Below are 6,600 nucleotides of genomic sequence, written 5' to 3' on the forward strand. Positions count from 1 at the left end.
AAGGATAAGGCAAGTTTGCAATGATACTTTCCACCATTACTACTTCCCATCTTTGAGCAATCGACATGTTAGCAGATTCCTGAGGCAAACCATTAGCAGTCTGGTTAATAGGTCTTCACATGTTTTTACTCTGATAATTTTGCTTAATTCTTTTCTGAAACCATCTAAACCTCTGGCTTCTACAGTAGCTAGAAGCAATGCTTCCCACAGTTTTTTGCAGTGTTCTTTCTTTGCTACTTTTAAAACTATTGTTGGATAATTCTATTTGGGTTGTTCATATAAAAGAGTATATTTCCCTTTCCACTTTTTTCCCTACCACTTGCAATATTCTTTTCCTCAGTAAAATCTTAAGGCGTTCTAATATGCTTAGTCACTCCTTGAATGGATCTCACTTTCAGCAATCATTTTATTTTTGTTACTCAACTTAGTATCACCAGAAAATTTTATTACCATCTATATTCATGTCCTTTCCGGAATACTGCATGAAAATGGTGATAGGTACAGGTCCAGTGTAGGTCCATGGATCTAGTATCAAATTTCTACAGGCAACTTTTCCCATTTTCATAAATAGCTCTTTATTTCTACTGTTGACTTTTTTTTTTCCTCAGTCTTGAGCATGTTGTTAATCACAAAGGAACCAATCAGATGGTAATTTAACTTAATGAAGGTCATTTAAAAGATCCCCAAAGTAGATTTTTTAAAAAAACCCCAGAAGTATACTTCATGAAATTCATGAATGATGACTTTTTAAGGGAAATATAATTGATATGTAATGTATACTTTCCCTCTTCAAAAAGCATGATGATTCTTTCCTATCATGTACATTCATGACTACTACTTCTGTAACATGAAACCACAGAATATAGAAATAAGACTCACCAGTCCAGTGTTTCAGAATCCTTGGCAGTCCCTGTAAAACTCTGGTTACATATTTGGTACCTTTGCTGGCTCCTATATTGTTTTCAACTAGACATTACTTATTATAGTTCCCAGGCTAAAAAATTAATGCTTGAATTCCTTTAGTACTCACTCTGATTGTCATCGGATCATAAGAAGTGAAAAAATCTTTCAGGACCATTTGTTTTTTCTAAGATGACAAATACTGGAATACTCATTCCTATATCATATTTACTTAAGAACTACTGTCTATGAGAAAGGCTAGGTAGACACCTGGCTTGTGTCTCTGGTTTTAACCTTTTTTCTTCCTTCCCCCAGAACACCACGATCATGTTGGTTGGTCATGTTGGATCTGGAGTGATCTCCATCTTCTGCTAGCCCCAAATTGTTCCAGTGAACTGAGCTCGTGTTGAATCCTGTGTAAGTGTCCCACATAATGCAGACATAACTTTTGCATCCTACTGAATATTCTCCTTCCTTTTGAATGCCTGTCTGTTCATAACTTCATTTAAAACATCTATTCCAGGTTATCTAGCTTATATTTTAGTTTTCCAGCCTTTGCACTGTTTCATGCATGTGATCTTGTTCTTTTTCTTCTTCCTTTTTCATTTTATTCTTTTCATCTTTTTTTTTTTTCATTTTTCTTTTCTTGGTGACCTGTTAAAATGAAAATACACATTTAGTCTTTATTTACTGTCACTTATTTGAATTTTGTTGACTTTTGCCATATGCTTCATTTGAATACAGTGTTCTGTAACTTCACTACCAGATGAATCATCTCAAATTGTGTACTTTTTAGCATATTGGTTTTCAGATCATTAGTTTAAACACTTCCCCATAATTATTTCTGTTTCAAGTCTCATCAATAGATTTCATTGGCTTTGGGTGGACTATCTCGATCATGTGTACATTCCATTATTTTATTATTATTATTATTATTATTATTATTAATTATTATTATTATTATTAATGTTGTTGTTGTTATTAATTTCACCAGTTCCTCATTGATTGACTGCTCTTCTTTAGGCCATTTCTCAGTCACACATTGACACTGCACTTTGCCTAGCCTTGTGTATGACACTGAGAACATTTCTCAGTACATCTTTTCCCAAAGTTTGTATATCATCTGCTGCTAACATACTCTAATAGGACCTCTTGAGATATTCAATTATACAATAAGTCATCAGAAAACAAGACAGAAGTATTTGGGCATTAGAATAGTACACAAAGCATCAAAAACACGTATATCCATATCTTTGTTCATTACTTGCTATTTTTCTTCCTAAGATGTGATTTTATATTCTGTTTAAGCACTTACACTTTTGTGAGGCATTTAAAACCTTTACTGCTGCCTAGTTTATTGCACAAGTATTTTATATATTTTTTTCAACTTTATAAAATATTTCAGGTAGGTAACAAAACTTATTTTCCTCCTGTTTTTAATGAAACACTGCATTAATAGTTTTCTTAATCATTCAACAAAATACTAATAAGAGTTTTAAGGGGCTATATACTACATAGCACAGCAACATCCTTCCTTCCTTCCTTCCTTCCTTCCTTCCTTCCTTCCTTCCTTCCTTCCTTCCTTCCTTCCTTCCTTCCTTCCTTCCTTCCTTCCTTCCTTCCTTCCTTCCTTCCTTCCTTCCTTCCTTCCTTCCTTCCTTCCTTCCTTCCTTCCTCCCTCTTCCTTCCTTCCTTCCTTCCTTCCTTCCTCTTCCTCCCTTCCTCCCTTCCTCCCTTCCTCCCTTCCTCCCTTCCTCCCTTCCTCCCTCCCTTCCTTCCTTCCTTCCTCTTCCTCCCTTCCTCCCTCCTTCCTTCCTTCCTTCCTTCCTTCCTTCCTTCCTTCCTTCCTTCCTTCCTTCCTTCCTTCCTTCCTTCCTTCCTTCCTTCCTTCCTTCCTTCCTTCCTTCCTTCCTTCCTTCCTTCCTTCCTTCCTTCCTTCCTTCCTTCCTTCCTCCCTTCCTTCCTTCCTTCCTTCCTTCCTTCCTCCCTCCCTCCCTCCCTCCCTCCCTCCCTCCCTCCTTTCCTTTTCCCTTCCCTTCCCTTCCCTTCCCTTCCCTTCCCTTCCCTTCCCTTCCCTTCCCTTCCCTTCCCTTCCCTTCCCTTCCCTTCCCTTCCCTTCCCTTCCCTTCCCTTCCCTTCCCTTCCCTTCCCTTCCCTTCCCTTCCCTTCCCTTCCCCCTTCCCTTCCCTTCCCTTCCCTTCCCTTCCCTTCCCTTCCCTTCCCTTCCCTTCCCTTCCCTTCCCTTCCCTTCCCTTCCCTTCCCTTCCCTTCCCTTCCCTTCCCTTCCCTTCCCCCTTCCCTTCCCTTCCCTTCCCTTCCCTTCCCTTCCCTTCCCTTCCCTTCCCTTTTCCCTTCCCTTCCCTTTTCCCTTCCCTTCCCTTCCCTTCCCTTTTCCCTTCCCTTCCCTTTTCCCTTCCCTTCCCTTTTCCCTTCCCTTCCCTTTTCCCTTCCCTTCCCTTTTCCCTTCCCTTCCCTTTTCCCTTCCCTTCCCTTTTCCCTTCCCTTCCCTTTTCCCTTCCCTTCCCTTTTCCCTTCCCTTCCCTTTTCCCTTCCCTTCCCTTTTCCCTTCCCTTCCCTTTTCCCTTCCCTTCCCTTCCCTTCCCTTCCCTTTTCCCTTCCCTTCCCTTTTCCCTTCCCTTCCCTTTTCCCTTCCCTTCCCTTTTCCCTTCCCTTCCCTTTTCCCTTCCCTTCCCTTTTCCCTTCCCTTCCCTTCCCTTCCCTTCCCTTCCCTTCCCTTCCCTTCCCTTCCCTTCCCTTCCCTTCCCTTCCCTTCCCTTCCCTTCCCTTCCCTTCCCTTCCCTTCCCTTCCCTTCCCTTCCCTTCCCTTCCCTTCCCTTCCCTTCCCTTCCCCCTTCCCTTCCCTTCCCTTCCCTTCCCTTCCCTTCCCTTCCCTTCCCTTCCCTTCCCTTCCCTTCCCTTCCCTTCCCTTCCCTTTCTTCTTTTCTCTTCTTTTCTTTTTTCTTTTATTTTCCTTTCATTGTTACTTTATCTATGAAATGCATATTTATGGATGAAACTGTTAATGAGAATTCTGAAACCAAACACCAAATCAGTGTAGAGCTTGGTTTATCAGGTTCTAGGATGATGCTGGGCCAAAAAGAAAAAGCAACACAACAAAAACCCCAAAAAGAAACAAAACCAAAAAAAACCTCAACCCTTCTTTTGTTATAGAATCATCAAAACTAGAGCCTTTTGTGGTCTTCTCCAGCTCTCCAAGTATTGAATATCTCATTCTGTATTCATCTGTTACTTTTGGTTACATGTTTCACCAAGTCTTACCTTGCCTGGCTGTGCATCAAAGAATACTGTCATTATTATTCATTATCCAATTTCCTATCAGACAGCTTCTGGCTCAGATATTTATTATGCTAAATACTGTAAACTAAGATGTTACTCTGCAAAAAGAAGAAAGCATAATATAATATAAAAAGAGAAAAAAAAAACTTAAAAAAACTATACCAGGTTGACGAAAAGAAGTGCAAATGTTAAAAAGCCAAAATACAGATTAATCTTGTATTGCAGAATTTAGCCCAGCTTGAATATCAGATGAGTCTTTTAGTGAATTAAACCCATATTTTTCTATTAGTCAAGTCACCTTGCATTTTATGAGTCAAATCTAGGTTCAGTTCTCATGCCTGAATACCAGAACTTATGATTAGTGACAGATTTTTCTCTCTCCCCTTTACCACTTGACAGCTTTTGAGCCTCAGATAATTATATTTCTCTCTATTATTAAAATCTTTTTGTGTCTATGATTTAAAGGAAAGATATGTATGTACTTTGCAGAATGAGCCTATTAGAGAGAGGAGGAGAAGGATGTCATTTAAGGACTGTCTCTACTACCTGCAAAGGAAATTGCGAAAGGATCAGTCCTGTGACCTGGCTTATGCAAATTTACCCACCTACTGTGCAGTGCCCCAGTAGGGCTGGCAGAAACCTGAGTGGGCTCAACCATGTGCAAATACAGAGATGACTGCTGATTTGGACCAAGGGACTGGAAACCCTTCAGCATCGGAACCTTGCCTTTTCCTGTATTTATAAGTAAGCTGCAAGCTGTCAGAGTAATATATGTAGAAAAATTATTATCATATCTCACATCATTGTTATATTTTTGGGCACCAGTACTGAAGAGGACAAACTTATTCTTCTGTGAAGTTGAAAGTGAGATGCAGCACTTAGCATGCATTGAGTGATCAGCACAAAACTGGAGATCATATCCAGGTCTGTACAATCCTTCCAGTGATTTTCAAAGACAAATAATCTTTTTTTTTTTTTTATTATTTTTATTTTTTAGGATCTTTGGCTACCGTCTAGAAAACACTTTCACTCCATGGTAGTTTTAATTCTTTCCTCTTCTAAAGAAAACACAGAGTAGGGTTTTCAAAAGTAATTGAAGATATATATAGTCTTATAAAAATGACCTCTAGATTGCATTCTTATATTGGGAACTGAAACAATACACTATCAATCAATAACTGTTGGTTGTGTATAATTGTCCTTTCAATTATTTTTGCATTTAGGACCTGTAAGCATTTCATTTAAGATAATGAAAGGACCAATTAGACATTGTATTCACTTCTTGTATGCGTAATTTCACTCATGCTCACAGGCAACCTTTCTTCTAATCTGTGTAGTAAACATAGTTTTTATAGATTTTTACTTGGTATCTAAAAGTACAATGACACATATAGGGTCCTGAAGAACACATTGCAAGCATACTGGTTTCCAAAAGCTTGTCATGTTTAGGTATTTCTCTCTAGTTGCTTTTAAAGGGTGGTAAAATTAGCCATATGAAGAAGCATAAATACTAGGCAATCGAAGAGCCACATAACAAATAAAATAGTGATACCCATGTTTTTGTAAAATCAAGGTCATGTTTCTTGTAAATAAACCAAATTTTAGACAAAATACTGAGGGTTGGTCAGATGCATTTCAATGTTAGCAATGTAAACATTTAATTTACTGAGTGTTTTGCTTTGAAAAATGTAATTATGTTGGCTGCTCATTTTTCATTTGCTGTTATAGAACAACTTGCAAACAAGGCATCCATGTCTCAGTTTAAGATCAGTTAGCTCATGAGTAGTCAAGATCTACAATGAAAGATCTAAAGAACTCATGGCGAAACATGAGCAGAGCTTGGGAAATTATTATTTGAGAAAGCATTATTCACTTTTTTCCTTCCAGTTTTCTGGTCTTTAAATTCCTCACCCTTGTCAGAAGTTCCTCAGAGTTCTTTCAGTGGCTTTTTCTTCTGGATTTCATAACTCTGTGCACTCTAGGTGTAAAAGATATTTATTGGTATATGCAGCTGAGCTCTTCACATTTTCACTGCAAACAAGACTATATTTAATCACTTCATGAGGATTCTGTATGTTTATATAAGTCATAGTAAGTTGGTTGCAACCACTTATAGAGAACTGTCATCACCTAACCTTCTAAGCTTCTAGTTCTTCATCTGCAAATTGAGTTCACAGAACTTCCTTACCATGAATGTCTGTGAAAAAATAAAACTAAAGTGCTGTATGTGAAGGAGGTGAAGGATGGCAAGCTGAGCACCTAAATTTGCACAAGTTGCAGAACTCCTGGCACTAGTGCACTGACTAAAGTTCAGACTAAATCCACTAAATCCAAACTAAATTCTGGGATTTGAAAATGCTGTGTCTTCCTTTAGGATTTTTTTTTCTGTAAGCCGTTTAAATA

This window comes from Anser cygnoides, chromosome 3 (assembly GCF_040182565.1).
Source record: "Anser cygnoides isolate HZ-2024a breed goose chromosome 3, Taihu_goose_T2T_genome, whole genome shotgun sequence".
Taxonomy (NCBI): Eukaryota; Metazoa; Chordata; class Aves; order Anseriformes; family Anatidae; genus Anser; species Anser cygnoides.